Genomic DNA, 19,335 nt, shown 5'->3' with positions numbered 1-19,335 from the left:
CCACCCCCGAACCCAACGAGAACGTCGTGTTTGTTTCCCACTTCCTCTGAGGTCTAGGCCTTGCCCTGGATCCTTTCATCAGGGGTTTGATGTTTTACTACGGGCTATATTTTCATGATCTAGCTCCGGACTCCTTTCTTCATATCACGACATTTATTGTCGTGTGCGAGGCCTTCCTCCGGGTTACCCCCCACTTTGGCCTATGGCTCAAGACCTTTGAAGTGAGGCCGAAGCCGGTTGAGGGGCAACATGCAGCGTGTGGAGGTGCCTCAATACGCAAGATGACGGGAGCTCCGTGGCCCAAAGGTTCCATCCTAGAGGTGTCTGAATTGTGGCAACAGGAGTGGTTCTACATCACGGCTCCTAGAAGTGCCAAGTGGGCGGCCCCCCTGTGTTCCGCTCGGGCCACCACCACAGCTGATGTCGTGGATCAGCAGAGGTCTGAGCTGGGGTCCAGTCAAGGACGTGCCTATACTACAAGGCCGCATTCGAGATCTCTTCAATGGAGATTTTAGTTTGGTTGCGATGATACAGGTTATGCTGGTTCGTCAAGTCCAGCCTTCCAAACGCCGGCCTCTTCGCCTATGGGAGTTTAATCCCGAGGGACCGCGTGCTATTCAAAATTTTCTTGGCCTGACGCACAAGGAGATGTACAAGTCATTCCTCAGATGGAGTGTCCGGAAATCACCGAGGACGTGGGTCTGAGTAGTAACCGCGCCGCCGAACAGGTAAGGCATCTTCCGGCCGAACATACTATCTCTACTTTGTTACAAAGTTATTTCTGAGAGTTTGCTTTTTGACTAGGACTGGCTAACAAAGGCGAAGTTGATTCGGTGTTCGGCCCCCCTCCCTGAGGGTTTGGAAAATCCGGTATCGGAAAAGATGCTCTAGACTGCACCTTGCTCGGAGCCCTTGAAGGAAGATACTCTGGAGGATAATGCGGGCAGACGCGGGCCCCCAACGCTGCCCATTCTAGCCGAGGGAGCGAGCGTCTCCATGAGGGAAGGCGACCAGAAGAGGAAAAGGACTGCGCCCAGGGATTCGGAAGCCGAAGCTTCCAAACGTGAGAAGAAGTCTCCCACAGAGGGTCCCACCTTGGGGGGCGCTGTTGCCGCACAAAGTCCGCGGGGGGATCAATTCTCCCACAAGTCGTAAGTGACCCGAAATACCTTTAATAGTACCGATATGCCATCTTTTTCTTCTGAGAAAATAACCACCGCATATATTTTGCAGTTTGGGCCTTAGCCTCTCTCAAATGAGCTCATCTTCGGGGGATCTTCTTCCAGAGATGATGGAGAGTGAAACGCCTCCTCCGGACTCCTCCGCTCCAGAAGCGGGCGACCCTGAAGTGTCGTCGCGGAGGGCCTCTCCGAGTCCGGTGAGGCTAGAAGATAATCCCATTGACCCCCGAAGCTCCCAGTGTCCGGCTCCCGAAAGGAGCAGACAAAAGAGTCCGGCCCCGTCTAGTGTGCGATCGGATGTTCTACGGGAGTTGGTGGGGCGAGCGGCCATCTCAGATGAACACCGTGTGATGATGAATACGGTGATGGGGAGAATATCGTCCGCCGAAAGCGGATTGCATGAAGCTTTTATGAGTCTACTGACAGGCTTTGAGGTACGTAAAGAATGTATGATAATCCTACACATGCTAGGTGTGCCCTGTGTAGATAGTAGCCCCTGAGACTCTGGTTGTCGTCGGAAACGACGACGAACAGAGGATCATATTCCCGGGAAATAACCATACTGCCTTTATGTGCAGGTGATGGAAGCTCCGGTGGCTAGCCGGACTAGCGAGTTTGCCCATTTAGAACGGCAGTTGGATGCGGCAGACGCCGACATCGAGCTTGTTAACAAAAGGCTTGACGAGGCACAGGGTAAGTGTCAATATCTGGTAAACGCCACATAGGAAGAGCAGCAAGATGACAGTATCTTAAATATGTTGTGACTGCAGATGGAGCAGCCACTGTTGAAGCCTTGCGGCCAGAACATTCCCGAGCCAAGGAACAAGCGATGTTAGGTAATGCGGCTGCTGTGAAGGCGACCGAAGAGTTGCAAGCCGAGAGGGCCGCACATGGCGAGACCCGAGACAAGATGGCCAAGATGGCTATAGAATTAAAAGCCGCCGCCGACCTTTGCCGGGTTCTTGAAAAGGAAAACCAAGCGAAGGCATCGGACCTTGAGAAGGCTGCTGCGACGAAAAAGGATCTCCGCTCTGCTATGAGGGAAAAGAAGGAGGAGCTACGGGAAGTCGGGGATATTGTAGCTGGGAAATCCTTCATGTTGCGGAGGAAATTCGGAGATCCACGGTATGCCCCTCTGGATCGGCTGTGGAGTTCGGAGGATGTGTATATGGATTTGGCGGTGAGCGCTGCCGATGCGGCCAAGTACTTCCAGGGTCAGACGGACCGTGGAGTAGACCAGCTGTTTTGGAGGCAATTACATTCTCCCGAGCATCCACTTTCATTGACTGACCAATTAGCCGAGTGGGCCGAACTAAATAGGTTGTCTGGACTCTCTATGAGGTCTGTTGTGGATCAGCTATGGCCGGGAAGGCCAAAACCGAACAACTATTTCAGCTTGGTGCAGCAGGTCCTTGACGTGGTGCCGCCTATTGATGCGATGAGGAGGTCGGCGTGCTGTAACACCCTCGATGCGACTATAGCTCCCACGTGTCGAGGCATGACTTAGAGACATAATCGCATTGAAGGCATATGTCGCAAGTCAGGCAATCATCACAAACATCCCATGTAATATAGATAATAAAAGGGATAACATAGTTGGCTTACACTCGCCACGTCAATCAAGTACATAAATAACATTACATCAACCAAACACTCATGGCCCGACTACGGCGCCAAAATAAAAGACAACCCAACAAGCGACACGGTCCCGATCACCCCCAACAGGGCACCACTACTGATCATCAGGAAAGGAAACATAGTAACGTTGAGAGTCCTCATCGAACTCCCACTTGAGCTCGAGCGTGTCACCTGGAGAGGAATCATCAGGCCCTGCATCTGGTGTAATAGTAATCTATGAGCCATAGGGACTCAGCAATCTCGCACCCTCGCGATCAAGACTATTTAAGCTTATAGGTATGACAAGGTAAGAAATATGTGGAGCTGCAGCAAGCGACTAGCATGTATGGTGGCTAACTTATTCACAAAAGAGAGCGAGAAGAGGAGGCAAAGCGCAAGCGAGAAACTAGAGGACAACCTGCGCAAACATTACTCCAACACCGTGTCCACTTCCCGGACTAAGCCGAGAAGAGGCCATCATGGTAACACACTCAGTTGATTCATTTTAATTTAGTTAAGGTTCAAGTTATCTACAACCGGACATTAACAAATTCCCATCTTCCCATAACCGCGGGCACGGCTTTCGAAAGTTCAAATCCCTGCAGGGGAGTCCCAACTTAGCCCATGACAAGCTCTCATGGTCAACGAAGGAATAGACCTCCTCCCGAGACGTTCCGATCAGACTCGGTATCTCGGTTCTTCAAGACATTTCGACAGGTTAAAACAAGACCAGCAACACCGCCCGAATGTGCCGACAAATCCCGATAGGAGCTGCACATATCTCTTTCTCAGGGCACACTCAGATTGTCTTAGGTATGGGTAGGCCAGCCCAGAGTTGCCCCTGGTGGCCACCGGCAGCTGACAGGTGGACCAACACTCAGAGGAGCACTGGCCCCGGGGGGGGGGGGTTTAAAATAAGATGACCCTCGGGCTCCGGAAACCCAAGGGAAAAGAGGCTAGCTGGCAAATGGTAAAACCAAGGTTGGGCATTGCTGGAAAAGTTTTAATCAAGGCGAACTATCAAGGGGTTCCCATTATAACCCAACCGCGTAAGGAACGCAAAATCCGAGAACATAACACCGATATGACGGAAACTAGGGCGGCAAGAGTGGAACAAAACACTAGGCGAGAGGCCGAGCCTTCCACCCTTTACCAAGTATATAGATGCATAAAGATAACATGGCAATATAATGATATCCCAAAAAGTAAATAAATGTTCCAACAAGGAACGGCCTCCAATCTTCACCTGCAACTAGCAACGCTATAAGAGGGGCCGAGCAAAGCGGTAACATAGCCAATCAACGGTTTGCTAGGACATGGTGGGTTAGAGGTTTGACATGGCAATTTGGGAGGCTTGAAAGCAAATGGTAGGCATCGTAGCATTGGCATAGCAAAAGAGCGAGCAAACTAGCATAGCAAAGATAGTAGTGATTTCGAGGGTATGATCATCTTGCCTGCAAAGCTGTCAGAGTTGACTGGATCCTCGAAAGCAAACTCAACGGGCTCCTCGTTAGCGAACTCGTCTCCCTGCTCTACCCAAACAAGACAAACAAGCAACAAGGACACAATCAACCACGTGCAAGGAACAAACAATATGGTGCAACGATGGTATGGTATGCGGGATGCGATGCAGGATGCATATGCAAGATTTGACAAGGAAAACGTGAACCTGGCCTCAACTTGGAAAACCAAGCGTGCCACTGGAAAGATGAGATGAAATCGCTTGAAAACGATATAAAGAACGCCGGAATCGGAGTTACGGTTTGGAAATGGCAAGCGATTCAAAAATGACACCGGTCTGCGATTTACAGCAAGTAGCCATCTAAATGCAATGAGATGAACATGCTACAGCACCGAAACATGGCAACAAAATAGATGGCAGGGATGCATTCAAAATTCTTAACAAAAGTATAGCACTGAGCTCCGGCCAATTCATCCATTAACAGGTTCAAACAAGCATGTCAAAAATGCGTATGGTAAACAGATGTCAGACTTAGTGAAATTAACACTTCTCTGAAATTTCAGATCAGGTAGCACTCTTCGGAGCGACAAAACTACATGCTACAGGGCCTGAACATGGCAAAGTAAAACATGGCATGGAGCTACTCAAAAAGATTAAAAAAATTCCCTTAGTGACCTTGAGCCAAAAGGGATCAGAAAACACATTTGCAAGCATGTGAACATAGCAAAAGCATAATCAGTTTTGAGACTTAGTGAAAACTGGCACATGCTGAAACATAACTCAAGTAGGCATGTTTACGAGCTCGGTGCACTCACTACGGAGCAAGTCATGAAAAGCTAAGCACACATCTATCAAGAACACACAAAAATGCAAGCTAGACATGGCAAGAACAATAGCATAGCATGCACGGATCAACTACAACATCATCGGCAAAATTGCAAACAAGTTGACAATCTGCCCAGATTCACAAAGTAGTAAAAGTAGAGCTCGATTGACTCAAGCTAGGGTGCTCCATAATTGCAAACAAAGACATTGATGGATGGAGCACTACAAGATTAATAAAACATCCTTACTGATCATCCTCAAAAGAGGCACGGATCACTCAGAAACAACATGAACATATGACAACATGAGATAAACAGCTCAAGGACTTAGTGGAAATGCTAAGTCCCTGAAAACAGAGTTACCAAGTGCCTCACTTGGCAAGCTTGTGCTAGTCACCACACACATCACAAAAATACATGGGTTGCACCTTTGGAAAGATGACAAAACCCTTAACAAAACACATGTAGAGCAACAGGGCATATCATGCACACAATAATCATGGCAAAAATGACAAATGTCTAAATGGAGCAACAGATCTGACAATAATCTCAAGTAGTCCTCTTCTAACAGAATTTTGGGCATCAAGATGAACTCAAATGAGAATTATGCAATGGAATGAAATGATGTACTCTCCGAGATGAACAATTTGACATGCTATATGCCAAAAACGGAGCTACAGATGCGGAGATATAGCATGATGAACATGAGCACATGGATTAGGGTTTTGGGAGAAAGTCAACCCTCAAATGGATCTAGATCCAGATCTGGCCGCACGGGAACCGAGGTTGGCCGGAATCATCGCCGGAGATCGCCGGAGTTGTCATTCCGAGGAGGAGGAAGGAGAGGGAGCCCGATCCGGTGGTGGAGCTCGCCGGGGTGGCGCGGGCCGGCGATGGCCGGGACGACGCGGCGGCGCGTTGGACGGCTCGCAGCGGTGGCGGAGGTGGCCGGTGACGGGGCGGCGAGGGGCTCCGGCCACCGGGCGGCGGGGCAGCCGGGCGCGGGCGCGGAGAAGCTCGGGCCGCGGGGGCTCCTTGGGCCCCGGTAGGCCCGCGCGGGATGGCGGCGCGGTGATGCGGTCCCGGGACACGTGGCAACGCCTTAGTGGCTGCGGAGTTTGTCCAGGCCGGGACGGACATTGTCCGGCGGCGCGCGAGGTGGAAATTTAGGGTTTCGGAGAGGGGGATCCGCGAATTTGAAGGAGGGGGTCTATAAATAGGCATAGGAGGAGCTAGGAGAGTCCAAATGAGGTGCGGTTTTTGGCCACGCGATCGTGATCGAACGCTCTTGGTGATGGAGCAGGTTTAGGTGGGTTTTGGGCCAAATTGGAGGGGTGTTGGGCTGCAACACACACGAGGCCTTTTCGGTCCCTCGGTTAACCGTTGGAGTATCAAACGAAGTCCAAATGATACGAAACTTGACAGGCGTTCTACCTATAGTAAACCAAGGCCGCTTGGCAAGTCTCGGTCCAATCCGGAAATGTTTAATCCCCACACACGAAATACAGGTAGAAATGACCACCGGAGGAGAACGAAGCGCCGGAATGCAAAACGGACAACGGGGAAAATGCTCGAATGCATGAGACGAACACGTATGCAAATGCAATGCACATGATGACATGATATGAGATGCATGACAATGAAAACAACACACGGAGACAAAGACCCGAACCCGAGAAAATAAAATAACTTAACGCCGGAAACGACAAGAGTTGGAATACATATTGGGAAAATTACATCCGGGGTGTTACACGTGCATAGAGGGCGCACGGATGGCCTTTGTCCGTGTTAAGGCATATTGGGCGGAGATGGATGCTACCAATGTTGCATCGCGGGATTCGGCTATAGGCCGAAAGGCTGCCGAGCACTACTTTGGAGAAGTTCTTGAGGGTGCCCGTTTGATAGAGACCCAGTGCTCAAAAAATATTATGTTTGAGTGATATGTAATCTCATTGTAAGCGAAATGCTTTTATAAATTTTATAAGGCTATTTTTATACTTTTGCCTGAAAGTAATATGATGCCTCCTGGGCGGCCGTTTATGTATACATGTGTATAACCTGAAAGATTGCAGCCGTCGGCTTCAACCCTCACGCATATAATGTGGAGGTGCTCGCAAAAACACGCATTCACACTTAACCCAACGTCTTGATCCTATTAAGGAGGTGATAGCGGAGCGAGCGAGGCAACCGGACTATGATGCTTTAGCACTTTCACTTAGCCATAGGAGTTTGACACTGGGGCTACTAGATAGCCCCTGGTGGCTCCGCACTCTCCCGATCTCGGGGTGCGTACATGCCTAGCCGGGAAACGGCCCTTCGTTAAGGCGGAGGAATTCTAACATTCCCATAGGTCATCGAGTGGCTGATCAGTCTCACGCTATATCATGACAGTCAGTTTTCGGCTTTCTCTACTGAGGTGCTTGTCCGGGTTAACCAGGGCACAATTGCAGTAGTTCTCCTGATGCTACCTTAACCGGCAAGGCGGAACGTAAGGCACCAAAACACAGGAGCCGGGCAAACCCAAAATTTGACCAAAGACAATGATTCGGAGCTGATGCATATAGGGCCAAACTCGCGACGCCGAACACTCCCTAAGGTATTCGGTCTTTGTGGTATAAACCGGGCCTAAATAGTGGCCTTTGTAAGAAGCCCCGTGTGTCCAGGTACGTGCGTTGTTCTGGCGTGGCCACATGCCAATACGTCAGCATCCTTCTCAACGGTGGATATCTATCAACAAGAGACAGTAAAAAAGGTTTACGCAGGGTCTTAATCTAAAAAGAATCCTTGGAGCGGGTCCCTGCTGCATGTCTGCGCCTGTGTCTCCATTGTGCCGTGTCCTGGACAGGTGTAGCACGATGATCGTCTGTGAAAGAGAGGAAGTTAAGTGAAAAAGTTGTCGTGCAAAAAGGATAGTTTTTAAAGAAACCATATATAATTCAAGATGATAAGAAATTGCCACTTGTCTCCGCGCGTTGAGCCCCTTGTATTGAAAAATAGGGGTGTGACCACTTATTTCCGTATAAATAGCGGCGCCGGACTTGATTAGTTGTATCTGAGGTCTTGACGACCTATTGGATGCTTTCGCTTGTCCGGGCGCCTTTAGTGTGCGGCGGCCAGGGCAGCCTCACTTTCTTCGGCGCGTAGAGATTGCTTGATATTTCTGTGCACTGTAATGATGCTATGTGGACCGGGCATCTTGAATGTGAGGGAGGCATAGTGTGGTATTGCGTTAAAGCGAGCGAAAGCTTCACGTCCGAGTAGTGCTTGATAGCCACTTTGAAACGGAGCGATGTGGAAAGTTAAATGCTCGCGACGAAAGTTATCGGGGGAGCCGAATGTAACTTGTAGTAGGAGGGAGCCCGTACAACGAGCCCCTGGGCCTGGCATTACTCCTTTAAAGGTAGTATTGCTATGGAGAATTTGTGTTGGGTCTAACCCCATCCCGCGGATTGTATCCTGATATATTAGGTTTAGGCTACTGCCGCCGTCCATCAAGACCCTTGTGAAGTGATATCCACCAATTACTGGGTCTAATACCAGGGCAGCCCGTCCTGCTTGTTGGATACTTGCTGAGTAATCGTGATGGTCGAAAGTGATCGGTTGAGATGACCAGTGGCAGGACTTCGTGGTGACGGGCACTTGGGTATACTTTCCTGGGAGTGCCGCCTTGTTTTTTACCTTGATTACGTGTAACGCATTTACTATTTTGACTTCTGGTGGAAATTGCTTTTGTTCCCCCGTGTCTTGCTTGGGGGGCTCGTCCTCGTCTTCACTTGGTGTATCCTCCCCCTTGTATACGGCGTTGAGCTTGCCGGACTGCTTGAAGACCCAACATTCTCTGTGGGTATGATTAGCAGGTTTACCAGGGGTACTATGAATCTGACATACTTGGTCCAGAATTTTGTTGAGGCTGGACAATTCATCATTGGTGCCTTTAGGGGCGGCTTTTGTCCTGGCTGAGAGCTTTTGAATCTGGCATTTACTGCCGTGCCCTTCGTGCTGTCTTCTTTATTCCGGCGTTTGTTATTGCTGTTGCGCCGTGATTTCCCGTTTCCATCTCTAACTTCAGATGTACTGGGGGCACTGGTGCTGCATCTGGCTAGCCAGCTGTCCTCTCCCGCGCAAAATCGGGTCATGAGGTTTGTTAATGCGGCCATCGTTCTCGGCTTATTTTGGCCGAGGTGTCTGGCGAGCCATTCGTCACGGACGCTATGCTTGAAAGCCGCTAAGGCTTTGGCGTCCGGACAGTCGACAATCTGGTTCTTTTTAGTAAGAAACCTGTTCCAAAGCTTTCGGGTGACTCTCCAGGCTGTTGAGTTATATGACTCAAATCGTCCGCATCCGGAGGTCAGACATAGGTCCCTTGAAAATTTGCCCGAAAGGCGTCTTCGAGCTCTTCCCAACTTCCAATGGAGCTTTCAGGGAGGCCTTTGAGCCAGTGATGAGCTGGCCCGTTGAGCTTGAGGGGTAGGTACTTGATGGCGTGGAGGTCATCTCCTCGAGCCATATGGATATGAAGGATGTAGTCCTCAATCCAGACCCCAGGGTCTGTTGTTCCGTCGTATGCCTCTATGTTTACGGGCTTGAATCCCTCTGGAAATTCGTGGTCCAGCACCTCATCGGTGAAACATAGGGGGTGTGCGGCACCCCTGTAGCTGGGTGTACCGCGTTGTTCGGATGTTTGTTGTGTTGCATTGTATGCTGGGGCGCTCTTGCGTCGTCCATAGATGGATCTTGTTGCACCGTTCTTCGGGTGCGAGCCCTTGCATTGGTTGTGTGTTGTATGGTGAGCGGCATTGTATGCCGCTCTGTGTTGGTAGAGGGGTCGTCCATCCGACCAGGTGGCTGCTTTGATATTTGGTTGTGGGCGGGTCTGAGGCCTCCTCATCGAATTCGGGTAGCAGCTTCCGCTTTGGGTAGCTTTTGTAGGGGCAATTATCGTCGTACCTTGCTGCTGTGTTGATTATTTCACTCCATCTGATTTGGAGTGTGTCTTGCGCGGCCTTGAGCCTTTGCTTCTGCTTTCTCAGACTCCTCGCGGTGGCAACAAGCCTTTTATGGGCAGTCTACTGCTCCGGGTGCGTGTCCCGCGTTATGTTGTCCGGACCATGATCCTTGATAGGATTTGTTTGTTCGGTTTGATTATCCGGATTGCCGTTGTCCGGCAGTGGTTCGCCCTGCTCCAACGCTGGGTCTGTGTGATCGCTATTTCTGTCGGGGCGGGATTTGGGGCGGCGCTTGCGTCGCTGCTTTGACTGCTTTTCGAGGGAACAAGCCTTTGATGCGTCCTTCCGCTCCTCGTCATCATCTTTTGGTGCGTCCACCATGTATACGTCATATGACGAGGTGGCGTTCCAGGGCCCAATAAGCGCTGGTTCTTCATCGTCTCCTTCATCAGCGTCCATACCGTCGATGTCTTCGGAGTCGAGGTCGAGCATGTCGGTTAAATCATCGACGGTGGCTACAAAGTGGGTGGTGGGTGGGCTTTGAATTTCTTCATCGTCTGTATCCCAATCTCGCTGACTGTAGTCCGGCCAGTGCTCTCCTGATAAAGAGAGAGACTTTAGTGATTTCATAATATCGCCGAAGGGCGGGTGCTGAAAGAAGTCCGCGGCAGTAAACTCCATGATCGGCGCCCAATCGGATTCGATTGGCAGAGGCGCGAATGGTTCAGAGTACGGAGAGGAGTCTGGCTCCTTGGAATCATGAGTTTCGCGGAGTGCGGGGCTGGCGTTCGGCTCAATCGCCGTTAAGATCGCAGCCCCCGAGGTGGCGTCCAACCGCCCATCCTCGATCGGCGTAGTTGGCTCCGAATTAAGGGTCGGAGCTAACGTGGGTGCGGCCTCCAGGGCACTGTTCGGCGGCAGAGCTAAATCATGCTCGTCGTGACAGAGCGGCGCGCTTGGCATTGGCTCGAATCCGTCGGAGATCAAGTCTCCGCAGATGTCAGCCGTGTAGTTTAAACTTCCAAATCTGACCTGACGGCCAGGGGCGTAGCTTTCGATCTGCTCCAGACGGCCAAGCGAATTGGCCCGCAGTGCGAAGCCGCCGAAGACGAAGATCTGTCCGGGGAGGAAGGAATCACCCTGGATTGCATCGCTATTGATGATCGTAGGAGCCATCGAGCCTGACGGCGGCGACACAGAGGAACTCTCAATGAAAGCACCAATGTCGGTGTCAAAACCGGCGGATCTCGGGTAGGGGGTCCCGAACTGTGCGTCTAGGCCGGATGGTAACAGGAGGCAAGGGACACGAAGTTTTACCCAGGTTCGGGCCCTCTCGATGGAGGTAAAACCCTACGTCCTGCTTGATTAATATTGATGATATGGGTAGTACAAGAGTAGATCTACCACGAGATCGAGGAGGCTAAACCCTAGAAGCTAGCCTATGGTATGATTGTTGATGTGTACGTTGTCCTACGGACTAAAACCCTCTGGTTTATATAGACACCGGATAGGGTTAGGGTTACATAGAATCAGTTACAATGGTAGGAGATCTACATATCCGTATCGCCAAGCTTGCCTTCCACGCCAAGGAAAGTCCCTTCCGGACACGAGACGAAGTCTTCAATCTTGTGTCTTCATAGTCCAGGGGTCCGGCTGAAGGTATAGTCCGGCCATCCGGACACCCCCTAATCCAGGACTCCCTCACAGAGCCCGTTGGGCGCCGATATACAACTATGCAACTAAAGTGTATACTGCCTTCAGCTTAATCAACGGGTCTTGGTGCAGATTCTTACTTCGCGGGCCTGCATATATTTTTAACAGGGTCAGTTGGCAGATTATACTCCGGTTTGGCAAAAAATATACGAAAGGTCAAATCAGGTAGCTTACCAAAGATAGCAGCGACCATCTGGGACACCCGGCCCGTTAAACCATTCAACTCTATTGAAATTTCTTTCGGAGCTGTTTCGGCTATCTCGGCTCATCGGGTCAGAAGTGTTTTCTCATTTTCCCAAGTCTTCTCTTTGGCAGCAAAGCTGGTCTTCAAATTTTCCGTTGCAGAAAGGCTTATTTGCAGTTTGGAGGTGGAAGATTTGATTTCAGACTCCTGACTCGCTAGCCGGGTCTTTGCGTCAGTCAATTGAGAGTTCAATTCAGACAATGCATTCTGTGAAACGTTCAGATAAGTCAAGACTTGGTTTCAAATTCCAGTATCCAAATTCAAGATTCAAGTCCCAAGTACTTTACAAATAAACCACTTGACACTTGGGGGCTAATGTATGCCAAATCAAATTTTTACGACTCTACAAACATATTTAAAGTCCCAAGTCCTTTACAAAGTAACAACACTTGGCACTTGGGGGCTAATGTACGCAGTTCGGCAAGTTTATCAAGGTTAAACCGGAGTGTTAAGTACTTTGAAGACAGTTTTAAATTCTAAAGTACCGACTCATTAATGATCAAAATAAACCGGTCCTTGGGGACTATGGGTGAAGTTTTGTTCTATCAATATCAGGCAAAGATTCAGAGGTAAAAGTCTCGGCCTATATTTTAAGTCTACAGGTTATTCCGTTTCTCTTATAATCTGAGGACTTGGGGGCTGAAGGAATATTGGTAAACCAGAAACAACGTACCTCATACTTCAACTGAAGCTGCTTGACCATCTCGATCTCAGACTCATGACTGGAGTGTACATGACTGAGATAGCCGGATAAGATATCACTGGCACTGTGACGGTCATAGTTGGCAACATCAAAGCGAACCTTCTGCCTCTCCAATGCTTCTTGCTTTGCTGTACACCGAGTCAGCACCGTTGGGTTCCCCGGCTCAACATAGCGGCTCCCACTAATTTGAACATCTTGAGCAGGTGGAGATGGCGGGTTGGTTGAGCTTGACAGTTCAGTTATAGAAGGATTCATAATGGCTTTGTCAAAAGTTGGCTCAGGAGGGTTTGCCTCATTGTCAATAAGCAGGTGTTCTGGAGCATTAGCCAATGGAGAAGGCAGCTTAGCCGGTTTAGATGCTAGCACTGGCGGGTTTTCCACCGGTTTAGCCACCTTCGTCTTCTTGGATTTAGCCTGACCACTAAGGAACAATATTGCAGAATTGTCAGCATAAAGATACAATTGAGCAACCTGGAAGAAAGGAGGATTTCTGATTACCCAGGAGCAGTCTTGAAAGACGGAAGTTGTGTTTGTGATGAATCACCTGAAGAACGAGACACCTCCTGAAAATATAAAGAAAAGAGTTAAAAGAAATACAAGGAGCAGGATTCATTAAAACGAGTTAAAGACAGTAATAAATAAACCTCGTTCGGGCATTTCCGAGGGGTCTGTTGAAGGACAACAGCCGGTTCATCTTCAATCCCAACTTCACGACGGCTTTCATGTTGCTATTTTTTCAAATGAAAGTTGGGATCCAAGTGAGCTAAGGGGTTAGAAAACCTTACTTTACGGATCACTCGTCGAACTTTGTGTCTTGGTAAGGGCTCTGAGTCGGAGGAAATGATAGTTACCTCTGCTTCCTCGGCCTGACTGGCCCCAGTGTCATCCTGGTAAAGATCAGTGTCAATAAGATTGTTAAAAAATTGGCCAAGGGAGTCAAGGGCTACCTCCGAGTCAGACGTGTCATCAAGTTTCATTAAATCTTCAGCAGTGGTCTTCTTCTTCTTCTTCGATCTCCGGGTCGATTTCTTGGCGTTCATGGCGGCGAGTTTCGCCTTCTTGGCAGCTTCGTGATCATATTTCACTTTCCAAAAGTCAGAGTTGGCCTACAAAGACAAGAGGAAGGATCGGTGATAAACAATGCGGCTGGACAAAATACAAAGGAAAAAAGATCAGAATATCCTTACTTCTGGTACCGGGTTAAGTTTATAAAAGGGATTTAACCCAACAACATTGCAGTCTTCATATTTCGCATCTACCAGAAGGTTTGACATTGAGACAATGTCCTCCTCGGTTAGCCGAGCTGGGGTATGACGGAGAGAATCATCCGATTCTCCACCATATTCATACATCAATTTTGAACGACGGCTTAATGGAATAATCCGCCATGAAATCCAGCAACGGGTTAGATCGACTTCGGTTAAACCGTTCCCAACAAACCGTTGATTCTTCTGATAGATGGAAGCAGCTTCTTGCGTTCAGCAACGGTAAGTTTGTCTGGCAGTGCGAATTTGGAGTCAAGACAATCGGGGCGGTAACCCGGCAGTGGCTTCTCGTTGGTGGGTGAGATGTCCTAACAGTAAAACCAAGTTTGATTCCAATCCTTTGGGTGACTTGGCAAAACTATGAGAGGGAAGACAGCACCCTGCCGGTGCTGAATTGAGATGCCTCCAAGCCCTAAACTAAGGTCGTTGGTGCACTCATTTTGCCGGTTTAGATAGAAGTATTCTCTAAATAGTCCCACAGTCGGCTCTTGCTGAAGATATACCTCATAGAGCACTTGGAAGTTACAAATATTGGATATGGAATTGGGCCCAATGTCCTAAGGGTGGAGTTTGAAAAAGTGAAGAACTTCTCTGAAAAACTTTGAACCGGGCGGTGAGAAGCCACGGTTCATATGGTCAGTAAAGATGATCACTTCGCCGTCTTTTGGATTGGGTCGTTCTTCTTCCGGGTCAGGAGCATGATAAGACATGATGTTTTTTGAGGGCAGAAACCCAATGAGGAAGAATTCTTTTAAACGATCCTTAGTTATGGTTGAGGGGACCCAATTGCAGATGGTGGGTGTCTTTGACGGCATGATGTGCAAGGGATTGAAAAAGAAAAAACAACATGCCGGTTCAGTTTACGGCAAAATTAACAGTTAAAGGTTGGAGATGAAAAACAAGTAACGGCGGCTTAACTAAGGGCTAATGACATATAAGGAAAAGGAAGCCGGAGTGGTAAGCCGCCATAACTACAGATTTTCTCAGAAAGCAGATTCAGCTAAGTGTTGGCATAAACAAGTTTCACCAAGCTATCATTATTATTTTGGATTAAATGGCTGTCCCAAAAATAAAATATTCTAGACCTAAAAATCCAGTACAGATGAGTTCGTCAGCTATAATGAAGCATCTATACAGAAAAAGGGATCTATTTGCATTTAAAATGGGTGCGAAACAGCCACCGCAGCAGTTCTACACTATCTGACGATCATGAAAGGGCATCGGAGGTGAAATCTATCAAGGGTCTGTAACGGGCGGCGACGAACACCAACGAACTCGAGAAGACGTAATGCAGATCTAAGGCAGAGAAGGAAAGGGACTTACAGATGCAGAGGTGCTGCAGAGGTTCGTCGCGTTTCTCTGGTCAAATCAGGTCGATGCAGCGGCCTGAGGTGGAGAAGACGAGGAGATCTGCGGTGGTGGCGGCGGCAGAGCTCAAGCGGCAGCGAAACAGTGAGAGGAGGAAGACGACCGAAGGGGGAGAATGAAAAAGACCTAGGTCGTGCTTATTTATAAGGAAAGGCTGACTAAAATGGCGCGAGAAATGAGGAGACCGAACATCATTATCCATCAACTCCGATGCCTCGGTTTTCAGGATGGCCAGTAAAGGCAAAGATCTGTTGAGGATATGACGGAGTAAAAATGAATTTAATGGAAGATGATGTCACGGTGGGTTACCACGGATCCAGAGGATGATGTCATGGCGGGTTATAACTTATGCACGGACAGGAGACAGAAGGCTTGTTTCTAAAGGTATTTTAAGATTGACATGAACCGGTTCAAATCAATCTGGGGCCTTATGTCGGGGATGTAACAATTTGTGTAAGCCGCCCTGAAGGGGCCGGGTTATGAAAAGAGGATTATCATACAAAGCCCAGGATCAATCATGAAGATGGCGGTTCAGTAAAGGGTCTAAAGCCCACGGGCGACTTATGGCCCATAGTGATAAACCGCCGTATTGGTGTGACTTGTATCATAAGGTAGAACTAACTAGTCACCGAGCCGGACACTGTTTATGAGCCGGCCGGGACCCTGTAGGCCACCAGGCGTCAACCCATGTATATAACGGGACGACCCGATGGCGGCTTAGGACAAGAAACAACAGATCGATAACCAAGCCGGCGAGTTGAGCTTCTTGGAGATCGAAACCTCAGCAATACCAATCCCAACTAGACGTAGGCTTTTACCTTCATCGTAAGGGCCCAACTAGTATAAAACTCTCTCGTGTCCCTTGTCCCGATTAACCCCTTTAAGCTTCCTACTGCGATGGCCCTACGACTAAGTCCTGGCTCTAGGACATCTACCGTGACTGTTCCACGACAGTTATGTTTTTGATAAAGAAGCTTCTTTAGCTATTTTAGCTTGCAAAGATAGATACGAACTTAAGAGGTTATTAGCTAAATGGAATAAGCAATCTCTAGCTGCTAGAATGAAACCTGACCCTGCTTTTGCTACTTCACCTATCTGTGTTACTGATAAGGATTATGAATTCTCTATTGATCCTGATATAATTACTTTGGTTGAATCTGATCCTTTTCATGGCTATGAATCTGAAACTGTTGTGGCACAACTTACTAAATTAAATGATATAGCTACCCTGTTCACTACTGATGAGAGAACTCGTTACTTTTATATCCTTAAAATATTTCCGTTCTCATTAAAGGGTGATGCTAAGATATGGTTTAATTCTCTTGATCCCGGTTGTGTGTGTAGTCCCCAGGATATGATTTATTACTTCTCTGCTAAATATTTCCCTGCTCATAAGAAACAAGGTACTTTAAGGGATATATATAATTTTGTGCAAATTGAAGAAGAGAGTCTCCCACAAGCTTGGGGGAGGCTTCTCCAATTACTTAATGCTTTGCCTGATCATCCTCTTAAGAAAAATGTAATACTTGATATCTTTTATAATGGACTAAGCGATGCCTCCAGAGATTACCTGGATAGTTGTGCTGGTTCTGTTTTTAGGGAAAGAACACCGGATGAAGCTGAAATTCTATTGAATACTATGTTGACAAATGAAAATAATTGGACACCTCCGGAGCCAATTCCTGAGCCAATTCCTAAACCAACTCCAAAGAAGAGGGGATTCTATTTCTCAGTCCTGAAGACATGCAAGAGGCAAAGAAATCTATGAAAGAAAAAGGTATTAAAGCTGAAGATGTTAAGAATTTACCTCCTATTGAAGAAATACATGGTCTTAATTTACCTCCTGTTGAAGAAAGATATGATCTTAATCCTTTACCTATTGAAGAAACTCATGGTCTTGATAACCCGACACAAGTAGTAAAGGTAAATTCTCTCTATAAATATGATAAAGCTGAAATCCCATTTACTAAGTTTGCTAGCCCATGCTTAGATGAGTTTGATAAATTTATGGCTAAGCAAGAAGATTTTAATGCTTATTTTGGTAAACAATTGAAATACAATTCAAATATGCTTGAACACTTGGGTGATTATATGGCTAATGTCAAAGGTGAACTTAAACTTATTAGTAAACATGCTTCTATGGTTACCACTCAAGTAGAACAAGTACTTAAAGCTCAAAATAATTTGCTCAATGACTTGAATAGTAAAGATAATGATAATGCTATTAGAGTTATGACTCGAGGTGGTAGAATGACTCAGGAACCTTTAGATCCTGAAGAACACCCTAAGAGAATTGAGCAAGATTCTCAGAGAAATAATATAGATGCACCTAGTCCTTCTAAAAGGAAGAAAAAGAAAAATGATAGGACCTTGCATGCTTCTAGTGAACCTATTACTGAATCACCTGAGAATCCAAATGATATTTCTATTTCTGATGCCGAAACTCAATCTGGTAATGAACCTGAAACTAGTGATAATGTTAATGATAATGTTCATGATGATGCTCAACCTAGCAATGATAATGATATAGAAATTGAACCGGGCTGTTGATCTTGATAACCCACAATCAAAGAATCAACGTTATGATAAGAAAGACTTTGTTGCTAGGAAGCACGGTAAAGAAAGAGAACCATGGGTTCAGAAACCCATGCATTTTCCTCCCAAACCATCCAAGAAAAAGGATGATGAGGATTTTGAGCGCTTTGCTGAAATGATTAGACCTATCTTTTTGCGTATGCGATTGACTGATATGATCAAAATGAATCCTTATGCTAAGTATATGAAAGATATTGTTACAAATAAAAGAAAGATACAGGAAGCTAAAATTTCCACCATGCTTGCTAATTATACTTTTAAGGGTGGAATACCAAAGAAACTTGGAGATCCCGGTGTACCAACTATACCATGCTCCATTAAAAGAAACTATGTTAAAACTTCTTTATGTGATCTTGGAGCCGGTGTTAGTGTTATGCCTCTCTCTTTATATCGTAGACTTGATTTGAATAAGTTGACACCTACTGAATTAGCTTTGCAAATGGCTGATATATCAAATGATATACCTGTCGGTATTTGTGAGGATGTGCTTGTAGTAGTTGCAAATGTTACTATTTTAACGGACTTTGTTATTCTTGATATTCCCGAGGACGATAGTATGTCTATTATTCTTGGAAGACCATTTTTGAATACTGCAGGGGCTGTTATTGATTGCACTAAAGGCAATGTCACTTTTCATGTTAATGGTAATGAGCATACGGTACACTTTCCGAGGAAACAACCTCAAGTTCATAGTATCAACTCCATTGTAAAAATTCCATCGATTATATTTGGAGGTTTTGAATTTCCTCTTCCTACTGTCAAGAAGAAATATGATATTCTTATTACCGGGGATGTGCATATCCCCGTTGAGGTAACATAGTGTTATTCGAAATTTCTCTGGTTCCATGTTATTCGGAATGAGTTCGTTAACAAGACTTGATCAACCTTGTTAGTGGATTCCTTTTGATGATCATGAGATGGATGAAACTAGAAGGCACAACCTTCTATGCCCCACTTTTACTTTCTGTTATTTATATTAAATAAAATAAAAATATTGTTTTTCTGTCTGTTATATGATTATCCGTGCAATATAAAAATACCCCGAAAATAAAAGTTCTCCAAATGCCCTAAAATTTAAATATGATTTTTCTGGAATATTTGAGAATATTTGGCACTGAGAACAAAGCAGGGGGTCAACCACCTGCCCACGAGGGTGGAGGGCGCTCCCTACCCCCTGGGCGCGCCCCCTTGCCTCATGGGCCCACGGTGGCCCTCCTCCACTTATTCCTGCACCCACACACTTCTTATTCCTCCCACAAACACGAATATCCAGCTCAAGCATGAGTTCTAGCTCATCTTGCTGCCATTTTTGATCTCCTTGCTCAAAGCACCTCTCACAAAACTGCTTGGGGAGATTGTTCCTTGGTATGTGACTCCTCCATTGGTCCAATTAGTTTTTGTACTAGTGCTTTATTCA

Source organism: Triticum urartu, chromosome 5A (genome assembly GCF_056163025.1).
Source record: "Triticum urartu cultivar PI428250 chromosome 5A, HENAU_Tu73, whole genome shotgun sequence".
NCBI classification, from domain to species: Eukaryota; Viridiplantae; Streptophyta; class Magnoliopsida; order Poales; family Poaceae; genus Triticum; species Triticum urartu.
This window is presented reverse-complemented; position numbering follows the sequence as displayed.